The sequence below is a fragment of the Sorex fumeus genome, unplaced genomic scaffold (genome assembly GCF_029834395.1).
Source record: "Sorex fumeus unplaced genomic scaffold, SorFum_2.1 ptg000115l, whole genome shotgun sequence".
Lineage (NCBI taxonomy): Eukaryota > Metazoa > Chordata > Mammalia > Eulipotyphla > Soricidae > Sorex > Sorex fumeus.
The window spans coordinates 6,129,207-6,152,206 of NW_026606172.1; the positions used below are offsets into that span (position 1 = coordinate 6,129,207).

Sequence of the window (23,000 nt, forward strand, 5' to 3'; positions counted from 1 at the left end):
GTAGTACAGTTTAAAGTTGGGGAGGGTGAAGCCACCCATCTTCTTTTTCCCAAGGATTGTTTTAGCTATTCGTGGGAGTTTATTGTTCCATATGAATTTCAGGAGTGTTTTTTCTATTTATTTGAAAAATGTCATGGGTATTCTGATAGGGACCACATAGAATCTGTATAGTGCTTTGGGAAGTATTGCCATTTTGATAATGCTAATCCTCCCTATCCATGAGCTTGGGATGTGTCTCCATTTCCTAGTTTCCTCTTTTATTTCTTGAAGTAGCATTTTTTAATTTTCCTTGTACAGGTCCTTCGCCTCTTTGGTTAAGCTGATTCTGAGATACTTGATTTTCTGAGGTACTAGAGTGATCGGGATTGTTTTTTAATGTCTCTTTCTTCTCTTTTGTTATTTGTATATAAGAAAGCCATGGACTTTGGGGTGTTGATTTTGCAGCGTGCCACATTACTAAACCGACCTATCATTTCTAGGAGCTTTTCTGTAGAATCTTTCGGGTTTTCTAAGTATAGTATTATATTGTCTGCAAATAGTAATAGTTTGACCTTTTCCTTTCCTCTCTGTATTCCCTTGATGCATTTCTCTTGCCTAATTGCAATGGCTAGAACTTCCAGCACTATATTGAATAGGAGTGGCGAAAGTGGGCAACATTTTCTTGTGCCTGATATTAGAGAGAAGGCTTTTATTTTTTCCCCATTGAGAATGAAACTTGCCATGGGCTTGTGGTAGATGGCTTTGACTATATTGAGGAAAGTTCCTTCTATGACTATTTTGATGGTAGTTTTCATCATGAATGGGTGCTGGATCTTTTTAAATACTTTTTGTGCATCTATTGATACTATCATATGGTTTTTTATCTTTTCTTTTGTTGATATGATGATTATGTTGATCGATTTTCGAACGTTAAACTATCCTTGCATCCTGGGATGAATCCTAGTTGGTCATGGTGTATGATCTCTTTGATGAGTTGTTGGATTCTATTTGCTAACACTTTGTTGAAGATCTTTGCATCTGTGTTCATAAGGGCTATCAGCCTGTAATTGTGATTCTTTGTAGTATCTCTGTCTGCTCTGGTTATCAGGGTGATATTTGCTTCATAGAAACTGTTCCGAAGTGCTTTTGATATTTCAATTTCGTGGAAAACCTTAAAGAGGATTGGGAGTAAGTTCTCTTTTTTGATTGGGAAGTATTCACTAGTGAATCTATCTCGGCCAGGACTTTTGTGCTTGGGAGAATTTTTATCACCATTTCAATTTCCTTGATGGTGATAGGTCTGTTCAGGTATTCCAGGTCTTCTTGGTTCAGCCTTGGGAGGCTATAGGAATCTAGGAATTTATTCATTTCCTCCAGGTTTTCATGTTCTGTGATATAAAGCTTCTCAGAGTACTCCCTGAGGATCCTTTAAATTTCTGTAGTTTCTGTTGTAATGTCCCCCCGTTTACTTCTGATTTGTTTTATTAGGGTTTTCTCTCTCCCTTTCTTTGTGAGTTTTGCTAGAGGCTTATTGATCTTGTTTATTTTCTCGAAGAACCAGGTCTTGGTTTCATTGATCTTTCAGATTGTTTTTTGGGTTTCCCTCTTGTTAATCTCTGCTCTGAGTTTTATTATTTCCTTCCTGCTGTTTGTATCGGGCTCCTTTTGTTGGTCATTCTCTAAGCTCTTAAACTTTGAGGTTAGGTTACTTATGTGGGCTCACTTCTCCTGCCTGAAGAATACTTGTAGAGCTATAAACTTTCCTCTTAACACAGCTTTTGCTGTGTCCCATAAGTTTTGGTAACTCGTGTCCTCATTTTCATTCATTTACAGGAATCTTTTGATTTCCTCTTTGATTTGCTCTCTAAGCTACTCATTGTCCAAGAGTAAGCTGTTTAATTTCTAGGTGTTTGACTTAGTTTTCTGTTTGTGTCTGTGATTTACTTCTAATTTCAGTTAATTGTGGTCTGAGAAGATTGTCTCTATCTTCTTAATTTTATGGAGGTATGTTTTTTGGCTAAGCATGTGATCTATCTTGGAGAATGTTCCATGCACGCTTGAGAAGAATATGCATTCAGCTTTTTGAGTAAGAAGTGTCCTGTATATATCTACTAAATCGCTTTCTTCCATTTTTTCCCTCATGAAGTATGTCCTTGCTAAACTTGAGTCTGGTTGATCTATCAAGAGGTGATAAAGCGGAGTTGAATTATCTCCCTAGTATTATATTGCTATCAATGTCTTTCTCCAAGTCTATCAGTAGTTGTTTTAAGTACTTTGCTGGTCCCTCATTAGAAGCATATACATTTAGTATTGTAAGTTCTTCCTCTTGTACAGATTCCTAATCAATAAGAAATGCCCTTCACTCTCTTTTATGACTTTCTTAAGTCTGAAATCGATGTGGTCTGTTAGTAGGATAGCTACGGCAGCTTTTTTATGGGAGTTGTTTGCCTGTAGGATTATTTTTCAGCCTTTGATTCTGAGCCTGTGTTTGCTTTGACTATTAAGATGTATTTCTTGGAGGCAGCAGAATGTTGGGTTCAATTTTCTAATCCATTGTCCCACTCTGTGTCTTTCAATTGGTGCGATTAGCTCATTGATGTTGAGAGAGATTATTGTTATGGGGTTTTGTCCCATTATTCTGTTGAAATTTGGTTATTTGAGGGACCTGTCTTGTCTTAAAGTAGCCCCTTTCATTCCTCTTGTAACCATGGTTCTGAGTCTTTGAAGTTCCTGAGCTGTTGTTTGTCTGTGAAACTCTGTGTTCTTCATTCTTTTATGAATGAGAATCTTGCTGGGTAAAGTGTTTTTGGTGAGGCATTTATTTCATTGAGTTTCTTCACTATATCCCAACACTGTTTTCGGGCCATGAGGGTTTCATCAGACAAATAAGCTGTGAATCTTAAGGATGCTCCTTTATAGGAAATTTCTTTCTTTGATCTTGATGCTTTCAGAATTTTGTCTCTATTTAAGGTTTTGGTCATTTTGATCAGGATGTGTCTTGGGGTATTTTTATTCGGATTTTTTCTAGCTGTTTTCATGTTTTATTCAGCTCTGCAAACGTCGTAGTAATGATGTCCTTGAGAGTTTCTTCTTCATCAGGGTTTTCTTCCTGTCCTTCTGGGACTCCAATAATTCTTATGTGTCTCCTCTTGGCTTCATTACGATCTTCTCTTGGCATCTGCTCCTGGATTGTGAGTTTCTTTTCCATTTTCTGCTCTTTGCTGGAGTGTCTCTTGACTTCATCTTCGAGCTCACTGATTCTGTCCTCAGCAGCTGTTACTCTGTTGCTGAGGCCTTCCACTGAGTTTTTCAATTCACCTATCAGGTTTTTCAGGTCTGACATTTCCATTTGTAATTTTGTTTGCATTTTCTTCATCTCTACCTTCAAATCCTCTTGTCTTTTAAATGCATTGCTTTCCATTGTTTCTTTTAGCTCCTTAAACATCCTCAGTAGCTCCCTTCTAAATTCCTTGTCAGAGAGGTTGTTTAGCACTTCATTACTGTTGGGGTCTTCTTTGCTAGCCTCTTCAATAAGTAAGCTTGTTGGGCTTCTCTGTTGCTTTATCATTGTGACCTGTGTGATTTAGACCTTCCCACTCACTGATACTATTCTGCTTAAGACACAGAATTAATCGAGATGGGCCTAAGGTATTATTGGTTAATGTGTTTCTGGTGGTTAAGCTAACCTAGTGAAAGTTCCATCGAAGAGGGTAACTTATGGTCCCTATGAGATGTGTAGGGGGAGAATAACTCGTGGTTCTGGGAAAGGGCCCTGCTGCCGGGAAGGTACCTGGGTGAGTAAGCAGAGTGTGCCCGGAACTGCTCAGCTTTGGATTGATGCTGTGTGCCTCAATACTCGTGCCCCGCAGACCAAGGATAAAAACCAGCTGCTCTCAGGGGATCTAGTTAGATATGCTGCCTGGCAGGTACCTGCATGAATGACCAGAGGGTGCCCGGAATAGCAGTTTTCTTAGGACTTAGAAAGTCATGATCTCTGAATGAGATATAATGCTATTCAACAATTTGCATATAATGTGTATTAAAATTGGGAGCAAGCAGAGAAGCTCTGTCCCTGGGTCTGCCAAGCCTGGAGTCCAAGGTCTCAGAGAGTTCCGCTTATCTTGTTCTGTGGGTCTTCAGTCATGCGTGAGTCTCAGCCGGAGCTGCCACGCGGGTTCGGAAAGCATCCTGAAGTGTGGCGACGGCTGGGTAGTGGAAGTAGTGTCGATAGTGGAAGTCTGCCAGTGGGGTATTTATCTGGGTAGGGTGGGTCTCCTGTGAGCAATTTGATCCCTGGGTGGTTGATGGAAGCAGACTGGGCAGGGTAGGGTGGGGCTCCTGATTAGAATCCCTTTGTCACCTGTGGTTAGTGGGAGCAGAGCTTCTCTGCTTGCTCCCACTAACCACAGCCGTCGCCAAACTTCAGGACACTTTCCGGACCTGCGCGGCAGCTCCGGCCGAGACTCACGCACGACTGAAGACCCACAGAACAAGATAAGCGGAACTCTCTGAGACCTTGGACTCCAAGCTCGGCAGACCCAGGGACAGAGCTTCTCTGCTTGCTCCCAATAACCACAGGTGACAAAGGAATTCTAATCAGGAGCCCCACCCTACCCTGCCCTGTCTGCTTCCATCAACCACCCAGGGATCGAATTGGGCACAGGAGACCCACCCTACCCAGATAAATACCCCACTGGCAGACTTCCACTATTGACACTACTCCCACTACCCAGCCGTCGCCACACTCCAGGACGCTTTCCAGACCTGCGCGGCCGCTTTGCACACATCATAAGACACTAAATACCCATCTTCCGGAATTGTGCTACAGTATTTGATAGGGTTCAAATATGGTAACACCTACAAGGGTGATTAGAGGTTGCCCCAAAAGCATCTATCCCTCTCAGAAAGACTGGCAATCTACCGAGAGTATTCCGCCCACATGGCAGAGCCTGGCAAGCTATCCCTTGTGTATTCAATATGCCAAAACCAGTAACTACAAATGGTCTCATTCACCTGACCCTGAAGGCTTCACCGACATGGCAGCATTGAGAAGGATGAGAAAGGACAGGCCGACAAAATCTCAAGGCCGACCTAGGCTGCCACAACAAAGGAAGACAAAAATGATCGTCTGTACTTTCAATGCACGTACACTAGCATCAGATGCATCCATCGAGGACCTGATGGTACAAGCGCGAATGATCAAGGACTACATCATTTGTCTGACCGAGACAAGAAGGCACGAATATCACCATGCCGTTTTTGACACTGGAGAAGAATTTTTCCTCGGAACATGCGATAAAAGAGGTGTTGGAGGCGTCGGTGTCCTTGTCAACACAAAGTTGGCCAAGAGCATTGATTCATTCGAATGCCTAACAACCCGAATCGGACGTTTACATTTGAATAGATGTGGCTCACTGCCTGCAGTTTCTATCTTCGTTGTCTACGCACCAACATCTCATTATGATGAAAGAGAAATTGAGAAGTTCTACATGGAGCTAGAGAAGTTCTATAAAGAAGACCACACCTTCTACAAGATCATTGTGGGTGATTTTAATGCCAAGATAGGACCGAGAAGATCAGCTGAAGAAATTCACATCGGGACCCATGGCCTAGAATGGAATGAACAGAGTGAGAGACTGTCTGAGTTCATCATGTCGACTAAGACCATTCATGGTAACTCACAGTTCCAAAAGGCAGAATCTAAACGATGGACATGGGAGTCTCCCGGTGGACGATTCCACAACGAAATAGACCACTTCATATTCAATCGACGGTTTTGCCTGACCCATGTCGCTGTTGTCCCAAAATTTCAAACAGAATCGGACCACCGTCTCCTTCGTGCAAAATTCTACTTCACAGAGCGGGGAGAAAGGGCAGCAAAGTTCAAAAAGAGAACTCCCAGAATGACCACCAACTGGGAACTCTTTGGTACTATTGTGGCAACATGGGAAGATGCCATTGTTGACAACATTGACGAGGAATACGATCGACTGGTTCAGCACCTCCATGAATGTGCGAGGAACGCCAAGAGAGTGATAGCCACAAAAAATCGCCTATCTTCGAAAACTCTTGAGCTAATTCGCCAGCGTGGTTTGGCGCATGCCTCAGGCAACCACAAGCTAATGTCCGAGCTCGCAAAGCAGTGCAGAGATGCGATCAAGTAAGACCTCAAAGAGAGAAGAGCAGAAGTACTGGTAGATGCAGCAGAAGCCGGGAAAAGTATTCGTAATGCCCGCCTGTCCTTCGCCAACTACAAGACCAAGATGACTGCCCTCCGAAGTCCTGATGGATCCATCACATCCTCCAGAACTGCAATGGAGAAGATTATCCATGACTTCTACTCAAATCTCTTCGATAGCCATGTCCACTTGCCGACATACCAAATTCCACAGGATGAATATGTCGTTCCCAACGTTCTCCCTTCTGAAATCCGACACGCCATTTCGTTGGTAAAGAAACAAACAGCACCTGGCCCAGACAAGGTCAGACCTGAATACCTGAAGAACCTGCTGTCAGTACTCATCAGTACACTGGCTCGGCTCTTCACTCGCTACCTGTCTGAATGCAAGGTTCTGTCCCAATGGAAAACCAGCAGGACCGTACTACTGTTCAAGAAGGGAGACATCCATGACATTGGCAACTATCGCCTGATCTGCCTATTGTCTGTCGTCTACAAGTTGTTCACTCAAGTCATCCTAAATAGGATTGGCAGAACACTAGATGAAGGACAACCATGTGAGCAAGCAGGGTTCCGCAAAGGATTCAGCACCATCGACCATATCCACACGATAACCAAGCTCATTGAGGTTTCTCGGGAGTTCAAGATGCCACTCTGTTTAACATTCATTGATTTAAAGGAGGCCTTTGATTCTGTTGAGACGGAAGCGGTCATTGAAGCCCTAGCCAATCAGGGCATTCAAGCCCAATACATCAGGATCCTCTGTGAGCTGTATTGCGGATTCACTACCAGGATCTCACCATTCTACAAAGAAGTGATCGTTGATGTCAAGAGAGGGGTGCGGCAGGGTGATACCATTTCACCGAAACTCTTCAGTGCCACCCTCGAGAACATCATGCGATGACTGGAATGGGAAGGAATGGGAGTGAAGATAGATGGTCGGCAACTACACCACCTCTGCTTTGCTGATGACATTGTTTTAATAACACCAAACATCAGCCTAGCTGCACAAATGCTGGCCGACTTTGACCGTGAGTGTGGAAAGGTAGGACTACAGCTGAATCTTACGAAGACAATGTTTATGAGAAACAGCCTCGTTCCTGATGCCCCATTCGCTCTCAACGGAACGACCTTCTCCGAATGCAACAGCTATGTGTACCTAGGTCGAGAGGTGAATATGACAAATGACCTGGCACCCGAGCTGCGCAGGAGGAAGAGAGCGGCTTGGAACGCCTTCAATAGCTAAGAGGAAGAAGAACCTCCGGCTCCGGGCACATCTCTTTGATTCCACTGTTCTTCCTGCATTAACATATGCCTCAGAGACCTGGGCCCTATGCAAACAAGATGAGAACGCTATTCAAGTCTCCCAAAGAAGAATAGAAAGAGCTATGCTTGGAATATCACGTTTCACTCAAATGAGAGAAAGAATCCGGAGTTCTGACATCGGTCGATGATCAAGAATCAGGGACGCTGTCTCATTTGCCAAGGTGTCGAAAATCAGATGGGCTGGTCACGTAATGAGATTTAAAGACGACCGCTGGACTAGAGCTGTTACGGACTGGATTCCACGGGATTTCAAAAGACCGCATGGCCGCCCACCTACCAGATGGTCAGACTTCTTCGTCAAGATCATGAACAATCGGTTTGAGGCCCTTCATGTTCCCGGAGCAAACAGATGCCATTGGGCTACACTAGCACGCGACAGGGACAAATGGAGACGTTACTGGTGCCCGCTCAAGCAAATTAATGACTAAAGTGATTAAGTGATAAGTGAGTGTATTAAAATTACTATACCTATTTGACTCCAAAATATCCAGTTCCTGTTAAACTATTATTTTCACTACTATGGATTCAAGTACTTGATATGACTTGATACAGTTTTTGAGGGGAGTAAAATTCTGTGAATCTTGAGGACTCAGAGACACTCCCATCAGTTCTTAGCACAGGCCTGACAGATTTTGTGACTTAGTTTTTTGTGTGTATTGGCAGTACTGCTTGCACCTGGAGGTGCAGAAAGTCAAGAGGATCTCATCTGTCATGCTCTGAAGACCAAACAGTGATGGGAATTAACATAAGGATCTCGTGCATGCTTGGTATATGCTTTACTCTTCAACTATCCAGCTATTTGTTTGATAATTTTGACAGATTTTTAACAAAAAACCCTAGTATCAGAAGTTATACCGATCACTTATACTTCTCTCTAGTTCTCCTTTAAGAAAATAATAAAGTAATGAGTTATAATAAAATATTTATTGAGTGTGTTTTTCAAAGTACTGCCCAATGAATAGTGATTAAGTACGCATTTAATGATCACATAAAACTTCTCATATATTTAGAGAACAAATAAAATAATAGAGAACTTATGTGCCTTGCACAACTCTGAGATGGTAAGCGATAAAACCAGGATATGAACCCAAGTGTAAATTCAAGTGTTGGAACTGGTAAACAATATATAATTCTGACATACTTAAAATGTCATTTCCAGGTTGTGATGGATTACATATTTTGTGCCATCCAATTCATATATTGAATCAATCACTAGCTCCAAATGCAATAGGACTAGATGCTGGGATCTTTGGGAACTACTTACATGATTTGGATGAAACCCTCATACACTGAAGTAAAGCCCTGGAAAAGACACAGAATTTCTTTTTCTTCATTCACTTTTCTCCAGGCTGGATCGATAGCACAGAGGGTAAGGCATTTGCCTTGCACGTAGCAGATATGGTTGACCTGGGTTCAATTCCTCCGCTCCTCTCAGAGAACCCGGCAAGCTACCGAGAGTATCTTGCCCACACGGTAAAGCCTGACAAGCTTCCCGTGACATATTTAATATGCCAAAAACAGTAACAACAAGTCTCATAATTTGTTGTGAGACATTACTGGGGCCTGCTCAAGCAAATGGATGAATAATGGGAGGACAATGCTACAGTGCTACAGTGCTCTCTTTTCTCCATCTTTCTGTAATGTGAGTGAACAATGAGATAGTAGTCAACTTCTAAATAATCATTGGGGTCTTCTTTGACACTGTATTGCTCACACCTTGATCTTATACTTTCTGGTACATGAACTGTGAAAAATAACTGTTGTTTAGGTCACATACTCTGTAAATTTATTGTAGCAGTCTGAATTGAATAAGAGATATACGGTGAAACTGATCCTATCACTTATTGAAAAAGTTAAGTCATTTTTAGTTTTGTAAAAATAAATCTACCTTTTTTCTAAGAGAAATATGAAGGATCTACAGAACAAAGTTACAGACCAAATAAAAAATTTTGATCTCATTAAAATAGCTTTTTCATTATAAATAAGTAAAAGAAATAAACCAGTCCAAAAATAGCACAATTCTGATGAAGTGGGATCTTAGAATTTTGTTAATTTTATTGGAATATAATTTAAAATATTTGTCTAATATTTATTTAAAAAATTTAACAGTTCACATTAAATTTTTTAAAAATCTTCTACATGTCCAGCAATTCCACTTTTGGGCATATATCTCCAGTGCAGAAAAAAATATTCCACCACTTTTTCCTTCATTCATTCCAAAGAACACATGAACACCATGATTCATTGCTGCACTTAGTACAATAGCTAAGATATATAAGCAACCCATGTGTTCAATGATAGATGAATGGATTATGAAGTTGTGATACATGTACACAATGGAATAATATGCAGATGCAAAGAATGTTGAATTCATGTAATTTGATGCACCTTGGTTAAAACTGGAAGACACCATGTTAGTGAAGTAACCCAGAAGAAGAAAGACAAATACAGGATAAACTCACTTATCTGTGGTATAAAGAATAAATGGATGAGAAAAAATGTAGTAAAGGGTGGAGCTACCTAGATTACCTTTGACCCCATAATTCAGGAAGGAGAAAGATAGAAAAGGAAAGGAACCAAAGGAGGTGAGAGAAAAAATGAAACTTGAAAGAAATAAGGTAATAGGTATGGGGTTTACTTATACTTGTGATGTGGGAGAGTCGTATAACTATATACCTAAAATACAGACCCAATCACTCTGGGGACATGAGATCAAAGCAACAACCACCAAACTTTGTAATGTGGCTGTCAAGGTGGCAGGTGGCAGGTTGGCAGAGGTATGAGGAGGGATGGAGTTTGGGAACACAGGTGGAGGGAAGCTAACACTGGTGATGGAACTTGTGTTGAAATATTATATGAATACTAAAACTCAACTATCAGTAACTTTAAACTCATGGCTCTTTAAATAAATTATTTTAAAAAGCAAGAATAACAATTTAAGGTCAAGATTGGGAAGTCCTCAACACTGATGCCTTCTAATAATTTTATTAACTTCAGAGTTTTTAAAGACAACCTTTTCCATGCAAGGCAAGCGCACTACTTATTGTACTATTGCTCTGGCTATATTAGTGAATATATTTGGAACACAGCTTTTGTTTTGGGAAACATTTGTTTTGATTTCCATGGAGTCCATTTGTTCAGATATTTTCATTTCTCCTGCTACAGTCTTCAGTAGTTATAGAATTGAAAATAAATGTTTCTTCTAGGTTATCCAATGTTGGGGTATAAAGATTTTATAATATTATCAAATTCTTTTTTTTGTATTTTTGTGGTAACTTACCTTACATTCTTTTATTTCTAATTCAGTTTATTAGAATTTACTTTTATTTTTTCATGAATTTATCTCAAGGTTAGCAAGTCATATTTATTCTTTCAAAACACAAGCAAATAAGCTCTCTTTTTTGTTAAGTTTTGTGCTTTTTAAGTGTTAAATTATGTTATTTATTTAGTCTCATTTTTCCTAACAAACTTTTAAATTGCTATGATATTCCCTTTGGAACAGTTTTTTCTCTTTTCCATTTTTCCTTGTTTCTTTATTCTTATTTGTTTTCTTGAAAAGTTGAACATCTTTGATTTCCTCTTTGAGTCTCGAGTTGTTCAATAGTACTGCACTGTCATCCTGTTGTTCATCCATTTGCTAGAGTGGGCACCAGTAATGTCTCCATTTGTCCCCGTTGCATGCTAGTGTTGCCAGCCCACTGTCTTCTGCTCGCTCCAGGAACATGAGTGAGACTTGTTGTAACTGTTTTTGGCATACCAAACACACTATAGTAGCTTGCCAGGCACTGCCGTGTGGGCGGAATACTTTTGGTAGCTTGCTGGGCTCTCCAAGAGGGACAGAGAAATCGAACCTGGGTCAGCTGGGTGTGAGGCAAATGCCCTACACACTGTGATATTGCTCTAGTCCATTTATTCAGTAAAATGTTTTTTTTTATTTTTTAAGTGACTGAGTCTTTCCCAGATTTCTGTTTTTGGCTTTATGTCTTCCTTAAAAGCACTATGATATGAGAAGTTATGTTAAATGACTGTTTTCTTCCTTTATGGATATCACTTTATGTTTATCCTAAATAGTGTCCCATATGCACAAGACAAGAAAGTGTCTTTGAGAGCCCTGTTTATAGCTATTCAATCAAGATTTTCAATTTCTCCCTTTAAGGTCAATGTTTCTTATTGTTATTTTGACTTGTTATACAGGCAGTGAGAGGAAAGTGTTTAAATCCCAACCACGGGGCTGGGGCAATAGCACAGCGGCCAACATGGGTTTGATTCCCAGCATCCCATATGATCCCCCCAGCATCTCCAGGAGTAATTATTGAGTGTATGAACAAGGAGTTACCCCTGTGCATTGCTGGGTATCACCCCAAAAGCAAAAATTAAAATAAAATAAATCCCAACCACTTTTGTGTTCCTGTTGATACCTTTCTTCAGGTCTATTGGCAGTTTCTTTATATATTTTGATGGTCTTTCATCAGGCATGTATATGTTAAGTTTCTTTTTTTATGAAATCTTTGACCCATACATTACAGATTGTCCATTTCTGTTCCTTATAACATTTAAAATTTTAAGTCTATTTTGTCTCATGTAATTTTGATTATCACCATGTTTTTAAAAGTTATATTTGCTAATATTTGCCTTAGGATTGTTTTCTACACTTTACTTTAAGAATGTCCATAATACAAGAGTTTAGCCATGTACATCTTATCTTAGATGCCGCAGAAGGTAATGTTCAGTTTTGTTACCTGGCTACTCTACCTTCTGATTAGTGAGCTTAGATCTGTGACATAAGCAAGATTACTGAAGCAAGGGGAGGTGGGGAAGAGAACTAGTACAGGAAATAGCTATGTTTGCTGATACTCAGATGTTATGTGAATTTGGAGTTAACATTGTATTGCCCTGGAGCATGAAATGTTGGTGGGTTGCCTTGCTATTCAAGACCACTGATGGGCTCTTACTTCTACTACACTGCTGACCTGAGACTCTTCCAATCTCACATTCTGATTTCTGTTCAGATTTTGTGAGGATGGAGATTCATAAGTATGTGGGTATTTTTTTTTACATTTTAATTTTTTTCTTTTAAAAGGAGTGAATTGTGTACAGGGGGGTTAAATGCTTTATAGACAAGAAAAAACTGCGCTAGAACTGACATATTCACCTTCTTCTTCTTCTTCTTCTTCTTCTTCTTCTTCTTCTTCTTCTTCTTCTTCTTCTTCTTCTTCTTCTTCTTTATTCACCCTCCTCTTCTTCCTTATCCTCTTCAACTTCTTCCTCTTCCTTCTCTTCCTTCTTTTTCTTGCTCTTTTAAGCTTTAACGACTCCCTTATCCACACCAAGTTTTTTTTAGTCTGGTGTACAGCAATTTCCTTTTTCAGATTTCTCCTACAGCTTGGCAGCATCATTCAAAAGACAATATCATCTGCAGCAGTGTTGTTCCACATCTCTCCCAGTTTCTTTGCAACATCACCAATAGACAAGCCAGGATGCTCTCCTTTGATTTTGGGGCAATACGGAGAACAAAACATGAAATAGGCTGAAGGAGGCCTCTTGGGTGCATTGGGATCCTTAAATTTCTTTTTTTGTTTCTCCTTTAAGAGTGATATAAGTTTTCATTTCTCTTTCTTGTTTTTATTTTTTTTATCATTTCTCTTTCTTAATGGGCCTTGTCAGCCTTTACCCTGTCTTCAAATTTTCTTTTCTCTTTTACAGACATAGTCTTCCACCGCTCCGAACACTTCTTAGAAAATTCTGGAAGATTGACGGAAACATCTGGGTGTTTCTTCTTGTGCTCCTCCCAGCAAGTCTGCACAGAGAATGCATATGATGACAGTTTGCCTCCCGGCTTCTTAGGATCCCCTTTGCTGATGTTTATTTTCCTCAGCAAGGCATAGAGTCGCACAGTGCTCATTTGGCTCTCACTTGCCCCAACACTGTCTCTATGGAGCTCAATGTACTGCCTGTGGGTAAATTTTTAGTCACTGTTTCTTGGATCTGATCTGTGGCTGTGCTTGATCCTCTGTCCCTATTTGGGGCTGCAACATTGGATATCCTTGTCTGTTCTGTAGTTCTTTGCAAGTTTCTAGTGAGAAACATCCTACATGCTATGCATTTCCTCAGTGGGCAACAGGGTTCTGTAGTCACTTCTGTGTTTTGTTGTGGTTTGGACTCAGTTCACAGTGTCTGATCTCAGAAGGCACCTTCTGTGCCATTTTGGCTCCTTCTCTCTATTTTGAATTTTATACTAATCAGTTTCCTAGGAATAACAAAATTCAATAGTATATAAGTGCACATACACACATTTTTAAGATAAATATTCTCAAGTTATATATAATCTTAGTATATACCATTTTGCAGTGAAATAAGATTCACCTTTAATTCAATATCAGTGCCAGATAACCTAATTTATATAGCAATTTCTATGAAAAGATAATTATGTCCAACTTGCTAACCATGAAATGTGTCAGTTTTGTCTTATTTTTATAAGATATAGATAATTAAATGTGAAAAATTACAGACATGCAATGAAACTATAAAAGTTGACTTTATATTTTGGCTACCTCTGTTTGTAAGAATAGACTACGGATAACAAGCTACTTAATATACTATTTTATTTTTACAGTAGTAATGAAGCCATCATGTTATAGTTGCAGAGTACTATACTTGAAGGTTTTTATATTGTCTGAACATCTCAAGCATGCTATGTTTTAAGTCAAATGTTAAAATTTAGTTTACTCTTCCACATTTTGTCAGGTAATGTATACATGAACCATTGAAAATATGCACAATAGATGAGGTCTTTAGGTGAAGGAAGACAGAATAAGTAAGGAGATATGTACGACGCTTAGTTAATCTATGGAACACTTGTATTTAAAAAGTCATGTCTATAATTACCAGAGCATGATACTGTGTTTTGGGCTGTTCTGATATTTCTTTCTTTAATGATTGAGATAAAGAAATGTTACACTTGCCAATAGAAAGCATTACTGCTCATCTATAATTGAGATCAAACCATTCAGCTGACAATAGAAATAAGCTGTTTGAAACCACAGTTTATAATTTTGATAAAGTTAGCATATTGAGAAGAACATGAATTTTGGAGTTCTCATTACACAAGGCCAGAAACTTGGAACTTAGTGAATAGTCGATCATATGTTAAAATGTGATTTTCTATCTAGGAAAAATCATAATAATTTCTACCCCATAATATAGCCATGAAAATTAATTGCTTTGTAGTCTAGATTGGTAGCAAAGTCACGGTCACGGTTCTCCTTTATTCATCGATTTTTGCTTGAGCTAGCCCAGTAACATCTTCATCATGAGACTTGTTGTTACTGTGTTTGGCATATCGAATATGTCACGGGAAGCTTGTCAGGCTTTGCCATGCAGGCGAGATACACTCGGTAGCTTGCCGGGCTCTCTGGGAGGGGCAGAGGAAACAAACTCGGGTTGGCCATGTTGGCTGCGTGCAAGGCAAATGGCTTACCCGCTGTGCTATCGCTCCAGCCCGGGAGCAAAGTAAGTAGGGCGTTTGCCTGTCACACCACCTACATGTGTGCAATACTTATCACATGATACAGTCCTTTGAACCCTGTCAAGTGATTCCTGAGCTCTGAGCCAGGAGTGAGTCCTGAGCACCACTAGGTGTGGTTCCAAAATAAAACACAAAGAAAATCAAACAAAAAATATAATTTATTGCCTCACTTAAATCCATGGTCCACAATCTAGAATGCTCTGGAATAACGGACACTTTGTATTGACAATAGAGGAATGTTATGTAATATCATCTTTTAAAAATTCTTATATTCACAAAATGTTTTTTTAAAAGTTTACTCATTTTGGTATTTACTAGCTTTTTAATATAAAAATAAATTTATTATTTCTCTTTAATTATATTTTAAATTTAATTAAAAACTTAATTTATGACTGCAAGTATCATTCATAAAATACATCATGGGGCTGGAGCAATAGCACAGCAAGGAGGGCATTTGCCTTGCACACAGCACACAGCTGACCTGGGTTTGATTCCTGGCATCCCATATGGTCCCCTGAACACCACCAGGAGTGATTCCTGAACACAGAGCCAGGAATGATCCTTGAACCTTGCTGGTTGTGGTCCAAAAACTAAAACAAAACAAAACAAAACAAAAAACAAACAATGCCACACTTTGATTGGTCTATACAAAAGCCACTATAAGCAAGAAAGTGGTTATTAAATCACTATTTTGTAATACTTACCACATGACATAGTCCTTTGAGCATATATTTGTAAAAATTCATATTTTTGATATTTTTCTCCTCTAAAGTCCTGTTGGAACCAGATTAAAATATTTTACTATTTATCTAATATTGAAGTACGGTTTTTAGAATAAAACATGATAAACTAGAAGAGGGAATGTACTTGGTGTGATTTTTTGTCCTTCATGAATAGATCTGACACATTTCCCATTGAACCATGTCAAAGGCATCATTAGAGTTGGGGGACTATGGCGATAATGTGTGGAATTAATTGCAAAAAAGCAAATTTTTCTACTACAAAAGAATAATATTGAAAATATATTAGGATAAATTTTAGAAAATTTAGCAATATGTGATAGTTTGGAGAGCTTTGTAAACTTAGTGAACTTAAAGCTAAGATGAACTCAGTTTGATAGCATTGTCATTAGAAGAATTCTGATTAACCATAGTTCAGGGAAGATCATGTTGAAAAGAAAATATTTATCTACTTGTGGTGGAGGGAATATGGTTTTCTGAAGAACTGTTTTCCCCATTTATTCTATTGTAAAAGATTGTGAGCAATTGCTATTCTCAGAAAATGAATTTGTGATCTGTTCACCAATTCAAAATTTGTTCTTTTACCGAGAGACACTTCCCATGTATACTATATAAAAATATACCCCCCAAATAAATCTAACAAAAAAGATATTCTTAATACATTTTTAAAATAAACAAAACAAAAATCATTACAGATATAAATGACTTGTTTTGAGTATGACTGCAAACCATCATGGTGAGCAATCATCCTAGTAGCCACAAGTTTCAATAAAATATGATCAGATAAGCTGTCAATGACAATAATATTGCATTTTTTGTGCTTAGTTATCTGTATTCTCTGATGATCAACTCTGATACCTAAAGTAGACAGTAATTTTCTATTTCCATTGCCAATTCATATTTTCATGAATGGTAGCCTACAAATATATACAATAGTTCAGTTCAGAGGAACAAAAGGAACTGACAAGTTAAGTCTCATGCACAGACTACAGGAAGTCTCCTGCTTTACAGGAAAGCTCTGCAAATCAGAAATCCATGAGTATCTATTTCCTGCATAAAATGCTTCAAGCAGCTGCTGACTTTTTATCTGTAACTTTCCTTTCCCATGTTCTTTCATTTTTTCTGATTACATGAGGGGAAGTCCTTGATTAGGAGCCAGTGGTCTTTAACACCTGCTAATCTCCTTTTGAACAAGGAAAGTGTTTGCCAGGCTGGGCCATCTGCAGATGACAGAGGGCTAGAGTGGCACCAGGGGGCAGGATGCAGTGGGTATTCAAACTCGCATATCCTGAATCTTTGAATCAAGAGGGTTTCCTTCATTGAACACTTGAGTGGGGTCTCCTAGCAGCTAAGGAAGCTCTGTAGATGTGTAATTAAAGGAGTCCATTATGCCCTAAACACAGTGAGACTGTAGCTGTTCTTAATTCCCATAAAATTGAGCCAGCTTCTTATGCCCACTGTAGTCTGTACTCATTCTTCAGGAAGTGCTCTACTGCCCCTCCACTGTGGGAAGGCAATGTGAAGGGCGGTAGTATGTTGCCTTGCAGTGGAAAGAAGCTTATATATTGTTGAAAAGGATGTGCTGCTAAAGCCAGCACCTGGACTCTCAACATCTCTGCTTGTCTGGCTTAAAATGTAATGAGGTCTTTTGTGAAAGGACATGTTATATATTTCAAGTACATGCAAAATTCAGTTCACAGATGAAATAATGAACCGCTAGAACAGAGCTGTAACTTGGAAATAATTTCTTCCACTCTCATGATTTTCTATAAGAAAAAATACAGTCCAAATCTAGCAGTATTAGTGGAAGTTCTCAATAATTTTTCTTACCAGATCTTACGTCATATTATCCTATGTTTACTGAAAATGTTTCATTTTTTAGTTTTCTTAAAATATTAGGCTCTTTGTTAAATGGCCCTTGCTGACACAACATTTATAAACTAAGGGTAGCAAACAAATGAATTACAGGATTAAGATAAGAGAAACAGTTCCTATGGAAACAAATTTGAAATTAATAACTGGATAATTTATAGTTAGGTTCAAACTTAGGTATTTTTGGTTGAACTACACTTCTTAAAAATTAAAATGTAGGACAACTCATAAAATTTATTTAGACTTTATTTAAAGGATTATGATTTTTAATATACATCTTCTTTGGAAAAATTATAAAATTTTATCAAAATGTTTTCAGACTGATTCTTGTGATAAGAGGGTCATGAATTTTTAAAAGTATGAATGCATGAACTCAAACAAGGTTTTCTATGAAAGCCAGAATACTTTCACACCTTATAGAAATAAGTATTCTTGCTTTGATTTAAAAAATCTATCATTTTATCAGGTGTCTGTTTTTTTTTGAAAAGCATTTTAATATCAATGTAATGACTTACTTTCTGTGAATAGTAAATATATTTCTAAAATCAAACTTGACACAAGATTATGGTGCAGCAAACGAACTGATATAAGTTTATACTCAGATCCAATGCACTTGCCTATTATTGATTTATTTATTAAACAAACATTTTAAATATGGGGTTATAATTCAGTGAGTTATTTGAATGTGATAGTTTATTTTTGTTTCCTTTTTATTGTTTGTTTGAACATGATTGTTGAAAGCCTAAAAACTTCCTTAAAAATATATGCACTATCGGGGGTATGGTGCCGCCAGCAGGTCAATCTGTACCTGTGAGGCGAGTGCATCAGCAGCCTCATGGCACCGTCAGACTTCCAGATACCCCAAAATTGCTGCTGTGCCTTTGGCCAGACCCCAAAATCTCTGGGCAAAGTTTATCAAGAAAGTAAACGGCCAAAAGTTATGTATGTGGGAAACACACCCACAAACCACCTCCGGCTCAGCTATATAATTGGAGGCAAGGCCTCTTTGGTTCCTGATTGAACTGCTTAATGGCCATGATCCCAGAGACTCAGAAATGAATCTTGGAACCCAGTGGCTTTAGGTAGAAATGCGTCTGGTCTCTGCAGTAGGCTACTGGTGCTGGGCCAACCCAGGTGGGAATAGGTTTCGTGCCTTGGCCTGTTCCCCCTGGCGGCCCAGTGGCCGCCATCCATCTGAGGCCACTGTATATTCACATTTGGGCCCCCAGTGACGAGACACACAGGGCCTCACGGGATGGGGGTGGAGCCGGGCTTGTCCTCCCCACCCCAACGAGACCCCAAGTCATCGCCCACGAACGGCCTCTCTGCCTCCTCATCAAGCTGCTCAACGGCCATGATCCCAGAGACTCAGGAGCAGATCTCTAAAACCAGTGGCTTTTGGCAGAAATCCCTCCCGATTTAAGTGTTAAAATTTTGGAATTTCAAAACCACATGGCCCTACTGCAGCCACACGACTTCATATGTTATTCATAACCAGCAATAGAACACAAATTGTCTATTGTTGTCTTTTCAGCAGATCTGAGTGTTGGGGTAAAATCTCAAATAATGGTGGGTCTGGTGTCGAAATAGTGAATGTGATCAAACTAGAGAGAGAGTAATGTGGAAATCATCTGCCCCACAGGCAGGGGGAGGGTGTGGGATGGGGGTATACTGGGATTTTTGGTGGTGGAGAATGGGCACTGGTGAAGGTACGGGTGTTTCATTGTATGACTAAGACTTAGACTCAAAAGCTTTGTAACTGCTCTCACGGTGATTCAATAAATAAAATTATAAAAAATGGAAAAAAAAGTAAGGTGGAGTTCATGCACAATTTAATCAGCTAATCAGTGGCTGAATGAATAGCAGTACTCCTACAAAAAAAAAAAAAGAAAAAAATATATGCACTATGAAATTGTCATATTTCATATTCTTACCAGGCTAGGTCTATAATTATATAGCTCAGGGCTTTGTCACATATCCTACCTCATTTTTAAAAATAATCTATCATATTAAAACATACAAATAAAATTTCTTAAATTAAAAATGATACTTTTTTGACAGATAGGATAAACGAATATTTTGGGTTACTTGAAGCAATAGATTCAAATGTAACACTGAATATGTTAAAGGGGTAAGTAGAGGAATCTGTAGTCAAGAAAATAATCCAAGCAATAAATAATTTCAAGGTCATGCACAACTAAATTTTAAATATTATTTGACATTTATTAAACAGGTGTCTAAATCTCAAATATTAAGTCATAAACAAAATTATATGAAATTTGTCACCTTAGCAATAACTTAGTGGTCCACAGAATTCTAGTTTAGGAAAGATAAGCCGAGGGTACACATTTATTCTGTCATAATGATAGTACTCTGAATTAAATAGTTACACGTTAGAATTTGATGATTCTTAAGAATCTGATTTAGAGTGAAGTTCAATGAAACATGATTTGTATCATGTTATAAGAAAATATTTTGCATATCAATTTTCAATCCGTGCAATGATATTTTTCAGGTTTGCTTGCCAGGCTTTGCAGTGCAGGAGAGATACTCTTGGTAGCTTGCCGGGCTCTCCGAGAGGAGCGGAGGAATCAAACCTGGGTCAGCCTTGTTGGCCTCGTGAAAAGCAAACGCCTTACCCGCTCTATTATTGCATTATCTGAAACGATAGCTAATCACAGTATTTATGGGAGTTGACTATTTAGTTCTTCCAGAGAATACAATTGACAAGATTAGAAGACAATTTGATGGGCAGAAGTTATAGGTAAAATAGAAAAACAGAAACAAGAAGAGAAAGAGTACCAAAAGGTAAAAAAAAGTTGCACCAAATTTGGATGCAGGAGGCTTCAAAATTAAATGCCTGTTTTCCTTCTTTAAACTGTTGAACATATCTATTATAGATTCCATAATGTATATATCACATTATCCTTGCAATCTATAAGGAACATTTAATTTATAATTATTAATATTTTATAATATAAATATTTCTTCATCATCTCATTCCAGTGTGGTAAATTATAGTTCATAATGCAGAGATAATGTTTCCATTTTTTTAATTATTTTTTTATTGAATCACCGTGAGAACAGTTACAAAGTTTTCAGGTTTAACTCTCAGCCATATAATGATCAAACACCCATCTCTTCACCAGTGCACATATTCCCCCACCAAGAACCCCAGTATACCCCCTCATCCCACCCCTCCCCCTGTCTGCGTAGCAGATGATTTTCACTTTACTCTCTCTTTACTTTGATTACATTCCATTTTTTGACAAAAGACCCACTATTATTATTTGGAATTTCCCTCCAACAATCAGATCTGCAGAAAAGGCATCATTAGAAATTTGTTTTCTGTTGCTGATAACGTAGAAAATTTGACTTTGGATTTCTGGTATTTTAGTAATTAAATCCAGAGAGATTTCTGACAGAGCTGCTGGGTTTCAAGATTGGTTTGTGTGCCTCTGGGAACATGGTCATTCAGAAGTGGGGGAGCCATTCGTGGGCGGCAACTCAGGGTCTTGTCCAGGCAGAAAGAAAGGATGTTTCCAAATTTTTATAATTTTTGGTCATGCTGAGTGGTGCTTAAGGCTAACTTCTGGCTTTGCTTTCAAGGCTCACTCCCGGTGAACTTAGACGACCATAAAAAAAGAGCCAGAGATCAAACCTGGATTGGTGTTAATAAGGCAAGGACCTCATATAAACGATCTGTCCAGCCAATCTTTCTAAATGCTTTTGAAACTCTCAGTGCTTTATTTTTTTTGCTCCTTTAATTTTTATTAGCTGATATTGCACCAACTAACTGATTAGGCATTCATTGTGAAACTTTTATGTTACCTTCAGAACTGAAATGTTGTAAACATTTAGAATAATGTCAAATAGTTGTTGAACAATTATATGTTTGGCAGCCTACCATATAAACAAAACAATTTTGTTCTATTTGATAAATATTTACTGGCCTAAAAATATATGATATTAATTTAGATTCTCAAACAAAATAATGTGTGTTAGTTAATAACTTGGTACAAACACTTGGTATGGTTTTCAATTATAGTATTTAAGATGAATTTGTATATAATCCTACTGGAAAATCAAGCATTTGTTTTAGCATTTATTTGTATTAAACCATCAAAACTATTTGATAAACTAAAATTTTGAATTTCAAATGTTTGAAGTTAATACCTACATCATTATAAAGTGTAGGGAGATAAATACAATTTACCTCTAACACAATAATACTAAAGTTTTCTACAGGCCATATTCTAGAATTTATTTTATTTTGTTATTTTTTCTCCTTTAATTTTTATTTTCTTTTGTTATTTTTTATTGAGTCATCATAAGATGCAGTTACAAAGATGTTTAAGATTGGATTTCAGTCATACGATGTTCCAACATCCATCCCTTAACCAGTGTACATTTTCCAGCACCAATGAACCAATGACCCCAGTTTACCTCTCACCACCATCCACATCACTCCCACCCTCAGCCTACTTTTATGGAAGGCACTTCTCTCTCTCTCTCTCTCTCTCTCTCTCTCTCTCTCTCTGGCTCGCTCGCTCTCGCTCTCTGCTTCTTTCCCCTCCCTCCTCCGTCCCTCCCTCCCTCTCTCCTTTTGGACATTATGGTTTGCAATAAAGATACTGAGAGGTTCTCATGTTTGTTCTTTTGCCTACTTTCAGTATTCAGTTCTTATCAGAGGGATCATTTCCAACTATCATTGTCGCAGTGCCAATGCCTATCCCAACTGCCTACTACCCCAGCACCTGAGGCAGGCTTCCAACAGTGGACCAATTCTCCTGGCCCTTGTTCTACATTGCTAATCATCAGGGAGAGGCAAATCAAAACAAAAGAAATATCATAAGATATCCTCACACAGCTCATAGAATGGCACACATCAAAAAGAATAAGAACAACCAGTATTGATGTGGATGCAGGGAGAAACGGACTATCATTAATTGGTGGTAGGAATGTCAACTAGACTAGCCTCTTTGTAAAACAATATGGGTGTTCCTCAAAAAACTGGAAATTGAGCTTTTGTATGACCCAGAAATATAACTTCTGGGGAATTTTTCAGGGGGTGCAAAGTATACACATCAGAAATGCCACCGGCACCTCTATGTTCATTGCAGCTTTATTCACAATAGCCAGATTATGGAAACAACCTGAGTGCCAGATAACAGATGACTGGATAAAATGGTATCACACATCTATACATTGAAATACAACATATCTATTAGGAAAACTGAAGTCATGAGATTTCTTATAAATGGGTCAACATGGAGAATATCATGCTAAGTGAAATGAGTCAGAAGAAGTACAGACATAGAATGATTGCACCCATTTGTGGGACTTAAAAAAACATAGTATGAGACTAATACTCCTTTTA

General features: G+C 38.5%; 1 pseudogene; it reads right to left on the reverse strand.

Annotated features, from left to right (window-relative positions):
* Positions 1 to 12,594: 12,594 nt before the first annotated feature.
* LOC130043168 (high mobility group protein B1-like) lies at positions 12,595 to 13,385 on the reverse strand (annotated as a pseudogene).
* Between the last annotated feature and the right edge of the window lie 9,615 nt (positions 13,386 to 23,000).